General features: G+C 38.6%; 1 protein-coding gene across 5 annotated transcripts in view; it reads left to right on the forward strand.

The window, feature by feature from the left end:
• MAST2 (microtubule associated serine/threonine kinase 2) overlaps positions 1 to 10,082 on the forward strand; it is a 250,465-nt gene that overhangs the window by 47,804 nt on the left and 192,579 nt on the right. The gene's annotated exons all lie outside the window — the stretch shown is intronic.

Consider the following 10,082-nt stretch of genomic DNA (forward strand, 5'->3'; position numbering starts at 1 on the left):
ATGGCATGATCTTGGCTCACTGCAACCTCCGCCTCCTAGGTTCAAGCAATTCTCCTGACTCAGCCTCCTGGGTAGCTGGGATTACAGGTGTGTGCCACCATGCCTGGCTAATTTTTTAATATTATTTGTAGAGATGGGGTTTCACCTTGCTGGCTAGGCTGGTCGTGAACTCCTGACCTCAGGTGATCTGCCCCCATTGGCCTCCCAAAGTGCTGGGATTAGAGGCGTGAGCCACTGCTCCCTACCTTAAGAATGAGATTTTAATTGAGTCTATTTTGATTGCCCTCTCATCAGTGGTACTAATTGTATAGTGAGGGTCAAGAAAAAGATTCCATATGGTTGTAACTTTAATGAGTAAATTTTCCTGGGAAAGAACATTCTTTTTATAGAAATGATTCTAAATCTGGTAAAGTTGTGCTGCTTTGGTTTATAGCTCTGTGGTATACCTATTTGGTATGTGAGGATAGGGAACATGTTTGGCACATCCTGGGTACTTAAGTATGTATATAAGAATAAGGGCCAGATGCAGAGGCTTACGCTTCTAATTCTTGTACTTTGGGAGTCTGAGGCAGGAGGATCACTTGAGCCCAGGAGTTTGAGACTAGTCTGGGCAACATAGTGAGACCTTGTCTGTACAAAAATAATAATAGTAATATAATAATAATAATAAATTAGCTGAGCAAGCTGGCGTGTGCCTGTGATCCCAGCTACTCAGGTGGCTGAGGTGGGATAATTGCTTGAGTGTAAGCAGTTGACGCTATAGGGAGCCGTGATTGTGCCACTGCACTCCAGTGATAGAGTGAGACCTCGTCTGGGGAAAAAAAAAAGCCTTTGTTTGTCTAGGCTTTGTATGATATGTAGGGCCTTACAAAATTTAAGCTGTGTAGGTTGGGTAGGCTGTTTTGTTTTCTGCCTGTTGTTACAAATTCTACCCTTTTACCCTCAAACCTGCCTGGGTGCTTAAGGCAGTCACAGGCTTTCTGCTCATCTCACACTGTTTCCTCTATCTTTTTTTTTTTTTTTTTTTTGAGACGGAGTTTCGCTCTTGTTACCCAGGCTGGAGTGCAATGGCGCGATCTCGGCTCACCGCAACCTCCGCCTCCTGGGTTCAGGCAATTCTCCTGCCTCAGCCTCCTGAGTAGCTGGGATTACAGGCACGCGCCACCATGCCCAGCTAATTTTTTGTAGTTTTAGTAGAGACGGGGTTTCACCATGTCGACCAGGATGGTCTCGATCTCTTGACCTCGTGATCCACCTGTCTCGGCCTCCCAAAGTGCTGGGATTACAGGTGTGAGCCACCGCGCCCGGCTGTTTCCTCTATCTTTAGGTCTAGGCACACTACTAATTTGTAGGGTATAATCACAGAAACGTGTTCCAATTAAAGTTTTATCTAGACTTGAAGATATAAGCCTTTTGGTCAACATCCATGGAGTAGAAAGCTTTGTCCATTTGTTCAGTATGGGAAGTGGGAGCAGAGGGGAGGAAGTCTTTGTGCAGCAGGTGGGAAGCCAATTTTTGGATCAAAGGATTTCCGTATAATACTAAAGTTTGTGACTCTTAGGCCACAGAGAGAATCAGGATCATCTGTGGAAATTCCCACTTCCTTAATTTTTTATTTTGAAATTTTTGAATCTACAGAAAAATGGAAAGAATGGTACAGTGAACACCCATGTAAACTTTACCTAGATGGATTAATTTGTACATTTGGCCATATTTTTTTTTCTGTGTATATATATGTATTTTTTCCTGAAGCATTTCAGAGGAAGTCACAGACTAATTACTATGTCTCATATTTAAGTATTTCTCCTAAGATGGACACTCTCCTAAACAGCTGCAATATATTATCAGATCTAAGATGTTTAGCATTATTATTATTATTATATATATATATTTTGAGATGGAGTCTCACTCTGTTGCCCAGGCTGGAGTTCAGTGGTGCAGCCTCAGCTCACTGCAACCTCCACTTTCTGGGTTCAAGTGATTATCCTGTCTTAGCCTCCCAAGTAGCTGGGATTACAGGTGGGTACCACTACACCTGGCTAATTTTTGTATTTTCAGTAGAGACAGGGTTTCACCATATTGGCCAGGCTAGACTTGAACTCCTGACCTCAAGTGATCCACCTACCTCAGCCTCTCAAAATGTTGAGATTACAGGTGTGAGCCACTGTGCCTGGCCACATCATTTTAATAATAGCGTCTAATAATTTAAAGACCATATTCAGATTTTCCTACTTGGTCCCAACATGTCTATTAAAGCCTCACCTGCTTCCCTTTTAACCTCTGGAACCTAAAACAAACAAACAAAAACAGGTGAGCATACCCTACTAGAGATTTTGATCCAGATGTCTGGAGTTAGTCACAGGCTTCTGTATTTTCCTTTCTTTTCTTCTCTTGTCTTTTCGTTTCATTTCTTTTCTCTTTCTCTTTTCTTTTCCTTTCCTTTTTGTCTTGACTCCCCTTCCCCTTCCCCTTCCCCTTCCTTCCCCTCTCCTCTCCTCTCTTCTTTTTCTTTTCTTTTGAGACAGGGTCTCCCTCTGTTGCCCAGTCTGGAGTGCAGTGTCATGATCTCAGCTCAACTGCACCCTCTGCCTTCTGGGTTCAGGTAATTCTCATGGCTCCTGTGTAGTTGGAATTACAGGCATGTGCCACCTTGCCTGGCTATTTTTTGTCTTTTCAGTAGGGATGACGTTTTGCCATGTTGGCCAGCCTGGTCTCAAACTGCTGACTTCAAGTGATCTGCCTGCCTTGGCTTCCCTGAGTGCTGGGGCTACAGACATGAGCCACCACGCTTGGCCTGTATTTTCTTTAAAGTGTTATCCTGATTCTAACATGTACCTCTTTGAGAACTACTGCCACCCTGATACAGCTGAATGTTTCATTTTAAAGTGGTATGTTGCAGAAGGGATTCCTGGACTGAGGTTCCTGGAACCTAGGCCAAGTGAACTAGAATATTCCTGAATTATTATTATTATTTTAAATTAACAGTTTATTGAGATATAATTCACCCACTTAAAGTATATAGTCAGTGGTTTTGGTGTGTTTCACAGACAGGTGCAACCATCACAGTAATCAATTTAACAGCATTTTCATTACTTTAGAAACTGTTCTCTTTAGCTATCACCTCCTCATTGCTCCATCCTCCTGCCCCCAGCACTAGGCAACCACTAATCTACTTTCCACCTCTAAAGGTTTGCCTATTCTGTATTTTTTATATAAATCGAATCAAATATGTGGCTTTTTGTGGCTGCTTCTTTTACTTAGTCTAATGTCATCAAGATTCATCCAGTTGCAGTATGTGTTCCTATTTATTGCGGAACAGTATTCTGTTGTATGTATATATTATATTTTGTTTATCTGTTCATCAGTTAATTCATTTGTTTCATTCTTTACCAACTTCATTTTTTTTTTCATTTTTGAGACGGCGTCTCACTCTGTTGCCAGGCTGGAGTGCAGTGGCAGGATCTCAGCTCACTGCAACCTCCGACTCCCTGGTTCAAGTGATTCCCCTGCTTCTGCCTCCCGAGTAGCTGGGATTACACGCATGCACCACCACACACAGCTGAATTTTGTATTTTTGGTAGAGACGGGGTTTCACCATGTTGGCCAGGATGGTCTTGATCTCCTGACCTTGTGATCCACCTGCCTTGGCCTCCCATAGTGTTAGTTACGGTCGTGAGCCACTGCACCCGGCCTTCACCTTCATTTTCTTTTTTTTTTTTTTGGACGGAGTTTCGCTCTTGTTACCCAGGCTGGAGTGCAATGGCTCAATCTCGGCTCACCGCAACCTCCGCCTCCTGGGTTCAGGCAATTCTCCTGCCTCAGCCTCCTGAGTAGCTGGGATTACAGGCACGCGCCACCATGCCCAGCTAATTTTTTGTAGTTTTAGTAGAGACGGGGTTTCACCACGTTGACCAGGATGGTCTCGATCTCTTGACCTCGTGATCCACCCGCCTCGGCCTCCCAAAGTGCTGGGGTTACAGGCTTGAGCCACCGCACCCGGCCTTCCACCTTCATTTTCTAATGTCTATTGAGAGGATTTATCTGAGTGCTTATTTTTCCCATATTTGTAGAAATTATGATCCTAATTAGTGATTACCAGGGCATGTTCTAAAAAGGATCATACAATCATATCATTATATGTTCCTAGGGATGGAGAAGAACTTACGTGGCATCTTGTTCAAGATGAGTTATTATTATTAAAAAAAAAAATTATATAGAGTGAAAATCTGTTTTTGTTTTCTATTGTGCTTTTTTTTTCTTTATTTTATTTATTTATTTATTTATTTTTTTGTGTGCTTTTTTTTCCTATTTATTTACCTACTGTAACTTCAAGCTGGTTCTTCTCTTTCCATTCTCCTGCCCAGAGATTTTCAGTTGGATATTTTATGTTAGGTGGCACATTTGCTAGTTGATATTGAATGCCTGTTTCTGCTTTGACCACCCGTACTGGAATAAACCTCAGTGTTTATCTTGCTGTGACATTTCTTAAAAATCTTAACTAGAATGTATTCTCTTTGGAGTAATGGGCCTCTATAGTACATGGATCCAGCGTCCAAAGAACTTTTAGGTTAGCAGAACAGGATCCACGTATAACAGGACAAGCATTTAAAAATAATAAAACATAACATTTAAATAAATATTGTATTGATTATGAGTTAAATGGTAACAAAAAGGGGTATGATAAGAAGTACGCTAGTTATAATTATTGGGAAGATAACTTGTAGGAGGTTAGACTTGACCAGAGTCTGGGGAGTAGATAAGCAAAAGCCTTAAGTTGCAAGTATTTCCATTTTGAGTCCATCTAGATGATGTTTTTATGAAGAGATTTTTGTACTTCTTCATTTTCTAGTATCTACTGAGACGATTTCTTTGAGGGCTTATTTTCCCCATATATGTAGGAACCATGATTCTGATTAGTGGTTACCCAGCCATGTTCTAAAACAGATCATAGAATCATATTTATATGTTCCTAGGGATGGAGTAAAACTTACATAGTGTCCTGTTCAAGATTAGTTATTATTTGTGTTCTTAAAAATATATATACAGTTAAAATCTGTTGTTAAAACTGGCATAGGAGAAAGACCTGCATTAGAAATCAGAAGATAAAACTCTGATACTGCTATGTGAATCTGAATAAAGACTAAACATATTTGAGCCTCCATTTTTCTCATCTGTAAAATGAGGTTAATTCCTGCTTTGCTTTATTCTGAATATGTTAACTAGTGTCTAGTTTGGATCTTTGCTTTCTGTATCTCTGATGTAAATCCACTTGGCTGTATCACCATTTCTAAGACTCACCCTACCTGTCTACTGTCTTTCCATCCCCCAAACCATTTCTTCCTTGTTCATTCCCTTTTTTTTCCATAATTGAAATTTTATTGGTAGTGTTGATCAGTATACAGACATTTCCATTCGTACACGGTTCTTAACATATCTACTGAAAATCTAAAAAACCATGTATTGTAATTGTTTTTAAACAGTTATTCTATTGACATTCCAGCTGAAAATTGGGAGGCAAATTTTCCTTAGGAGGCCATCAAGGGGAAAGTACCAGTATTGTCAAGTGTTATATACATCCTACCAATTTATTAATTCATAATTTAGTAGTATATATACTACATACTCAAATGTTCGTCTTTTGTAGCACATTAACAAAGTTGTCAGGAAAATAAGACTACTTTGACTAAAGGTGTTACAGAGTGCACACAGTTCTGACAGGAAGAGCCCATGAACAAGGAGTGATTTTTGTTAGGAAACAATTCTTCTAAAAAGCAACATGAGGATAGAAGTAATCTAAAATGTTCAAGCCATGGTTACCAGTAACTATTCTAACATGATACTGTGATTATAGCAAACTGGTGTAATCTTAAACTGAATTGGGAACATTTCTTTTCTTTTTTTTTTGAGATGGAGTCTTGCCCTGTCACCAGGCTGGAGTGCAGTGGCTTGATCTCGGCTCACACGTCTGCATCCTGGGTGCAAGTGATTCTCCTGCCTCAGCCTCCTGGGTAGCTGGGACTATAGGCGCATGTCACCACACCCAGCTAATTTTTTGTATTTTTAGTAGAGATGGGTTTTCACCATGTTAACCAGGATGGTCTCAATCTCCTGACCTCATGATCTGCCTGTCTCAGCCTCCCAAAGTGCTGGGATTATAGGTGTGAGCCACTATTCCTGGCTGGGAATATTTCTAACTAAAACAAGAGATATGATATTCTGTTGAATATTTTATCATTAGTTCTCATATTGAATATGACATGTCATTTTGGGTGTTTGGGTGCCATCTTATTATTGAATTTTGTTGAGGTGAGATTTTCACATAACATAAAATTAACCATTTTAAAGCGTACATTTTAGTGGCATTTTGTGCATTTGCAATGTGTGCAGCCACCTTTATCAAGTTTTAAGACATTTTCACCACCACTCCCTGCAAAAAAAATCCTCTACCCATTAAACAGTCATTATTCATTCCACCCTCATTCTAGCGCTGGCAACCACTAATCTGCTTTTTGTTTCTGTGGATTTACCTGTTCTAATATTTCATATAAATAGAATCATAAAATATGTTTTGTGTCTGTTTTTTTTTTCACTTAACCCAATGCTTTCAAGATGTTTCTACATTATAGCATGTATCAATGCTTTATTTCTTTTTTTGGCTGAATAAGATTCCATTGTATGGATAAACCACATTTTGTTTATCTGTTTGTCTGCTGATAGACATTTGGGTTGTTTCCACCTTTTGGCTATTTTGAATAGTGCTGCTGTGAGCATTTGTGTATATGAATTTGTTTTGAATATTTGGTTTCAGTATTTTTGGGTATATACCTAAGAGTAGATTTGTTGGGTGATACAGTAATTCTTTATGTTTTTGAGCTACCAAACATTTGGTTTGCTACACCATTTTATATTCTTCCCAGAAATATATGAGGGTTTCAATTTTACTACATCCTTGCCAATACGTTTCTGTGTTTTTGATTATAGCCATCACAGTGGGTGTTAAGTGGTGTTTCATGTGTGGCTTTGATTAGTATTATATTTTAAATTTAATAATATTTTAGAACAGTCTGTTGAGGTGACATGGAGTATGCTTTTGAAGGAAATAACAAAACTCCAAGACTTTTATTAGAACCTTTTCTTATCATTAAAAAGTTTCTTATTTTAATTTATATTATTTTTAGTTGAAAAATAATTCCATCATTCTTAATTTGTTTTTCCAGAGATGTTTGTTTTACCTACATCAGTGTTATAAAGAGATTCCAGACTTAGCCACTTCCTCTTTCAGTATTACCTTTCTGCTGCTGTGGTTTTGCATTTTCTACTGTGAAAGGTGGAGATATCTATATCTATATATCAGTTGGCTTTATTGCGGTATAGTTTACATAGAGTAAAATTCACCCATTTTAAGTGTTCAATTTGATAAATTTTGGCAGATGTATATAGTTGTGTAACCGCCACAATTATGATATAGATATATGCGAATTATAGTATAGAATAGAGCAGCATTCCCCAACCTTTTTGGCACCGCAGACTGGTCTCATAGAAGACAATTTTTCCACGGATGGGGTAGAGGGGGCTGGGGATGGTTTCAGGATGAAACTGTTTCACCTCAGATCATCAGGCATTAGCTAGATTCTCATGAAGAGCATGCAACCTAGATCCCTTGTATACATAGTTCACAATAGGGTTCTCGCTCCTATGAGAATTTAATGCTGCATTGCTGATCTGACAGGAGGTGGAGTTCAGGTGGTAATGCTTGCCCTCCTGTAGCTCATCTCCTGCCATGTGGCCTGGTCCCTAACAGGACATGGACCTGGTATAGAATATGTCTGCTACCCCAAGTTCTCTTGTGTCCCTTTGCTGTCTGTTCTCCCTCCGCAGGTCCAGCCCTTGGCAACTATTGATGTACTTTTTTGTTACTGCAATTTTGCCTTTTCCAGGATTTCATAGAAATGGAATCATACAGTATGTAGTCTTTTGTGTCTTTTTTCACTTAGCATAATCCTTCTGAGATTCATCCATGTTGTTTTGAGTATCAGTTTGTTCCTCTTTATTGCTGAAAAGTATTCCATTGGCATGGGTATATAGACTTTCCATTCCCCAGTTAATGACCATATAGGTTGTTTCCAGTTTTTGCCTGTTATGGAGAAAGCTGCTGTGAAAGTTCATCATATAATTTTTTTCTGTTTTTGTTTTGGTGTGGAATATGCTTCAGTTTCTTTTGGGTAAATACTTAGGAGTGAGACTAGTAGTATGTATATTTACCAGTGTAAATTTATCTTTACAAATGTATATTTATCACTGAATATTTGTCTTTATAAGAAACTGCCAATTTGTTTTCTTTCTTTCTTTTTTTTTTTTTTTTTTTTTTTTTTTTTTTTTTTTTTTTTTTTTTTTTTTTTTTTTGATGAGGTCTCTCACTGTCACCTGGGCTGGAGTGTAGGGAGTAGTTGGGATTACAGTTGTCCACCACCATGCCCAGATAATTTTTTGTATTTTTAGTAGAGACGGGGTTTCACCATATTGGCCAGGCTGGTCTTGAACTCCTGACCTTGTGATTTGCCTACCTCAGCTTCCCAAAGTACTGGGATTATGGGCATGAGCCACTGTGCCTGGCCACATCTGGCTAATTTTTGTAATTTTTTTTTTTTTTTTTTTTTTTGAGGGGGTTTTTTTTTTTTTTCCTATGTTTGTTTTTTTTTTTTTTTTTTTTTTTGAGATGAGGTCTCTCACTGTCACCTGGGCTGGAGTGTAGGGAGTAGTTGGGATTACAGTTGTCCACCACCATGCCCAGATAATTTTTTGTATTTTTAGTAGAGACGGGGTTTCACCATGTTGACCAGGATGGTCTCGATCTCTTGACCTCGTGATCCACCCACCTCGGCCTCCCAAAGTGCTGGGATTACAGGCTTGAGCCACCGCGCCCGGCCAATTTTTGTATTTTTTATAGAGCCAGGGTTTTACCATGTTGCCCAGGCTGGTCTTGGACTCCTGTACTCAAGCAATCCTCCTGTCCTGGTCTCCAAAAATGCTGGCTTACAGGCATGAGCCACTGTACCCAGTCTAGAAAGACTCATATCATGAAGATGTAAATTCTCTCCATTAAGCTATAGATTTAATGCAATCCCAATCAAAACCCAGGTGGTATTTTTCAGAAAATATGAAGATAATTTCAAATATATATTGAAATGCAAAGGACCTAGAATAAGCAAAACAATATTAAAAAGAAGACCAAAGTTAGAGGAATCAACCTTATTTTATGATTTTGTATAAAGGTACAGTAATCAGGCCAGTATGATTATTGGTATAAGGATAGATATGTAGATCATTGGAATTAAATAGACAAATAAGCCAAGGCAATTTACTGGGGGAAAAGGTAGTCTTTATAATAAATGGTTGTTGAAACAATTCACACAAAAATATCAACCTCAATACTGACCTCATGCTGTAGAAAAATAAATTGACCAGATGTAAGAGCTTAAGTTATAAACTGTATAGAGGAAAACAGGAGAAAATTTTTGTGATTTTAAGTGAGGCAAAGGTTTCTTGGAGTAAAAAAAGCATGACCAATAAAAGGAAAAAAATTGGCTTTTATCAGAAAAAAATTTTTTGCTCGTGAGTATTCATTTATTCATTTTTAATGGGATAGGGACAAATTGAAGTTTATCTACAAGGGGGTGGAATGATGTGTAATACTTGTGTTAAAGGGTTCTTAAATAACAGGTTTTGTTGTCTGTTTGGGTTTTAATACGTATCACTACCTTCTACCTTTGGAGGTAGAAATCTAGAAGTCATGATGAGTGATACTTGCATATAACTCCGGTGGGTTTACCCATTAATTTATATTTTTTAAATTCCTACTCAATAAAATATATTTAAATGAAATCATTCTGAATGCCTTCTACTTTATAGAAGTAAATACAAGCTAGGCTGTACATTTGTGTTCCACATCCTACTCCTGTCACTTGGTAATCATATGACTCTTTGCAAATCACTGAACCTCTTTAAGCCTCTGCTTTCTCATCTTTAAAATCAAAATAATGATAAGACTTTCCTTGGCCGGGCGCGGTGGCTCATGCCTGTAA

Source organism: Cebus imitator, unplaced genomic scaffold (genome assembly GCF_001604975.1).
Source record: "Cebus imitator isolate Cc_AM_T3 unplaced genomic scaffold, Cebus_imitator-1.0 Scaffold129, whole genome shotgun sequence".
Taxonomy (NCBI): domain Eukaryota; kingdom Metazoa; phylum Chordata; class Mammalia; order Primates; family Cebidae; genus Cebus; species Cebus imitator.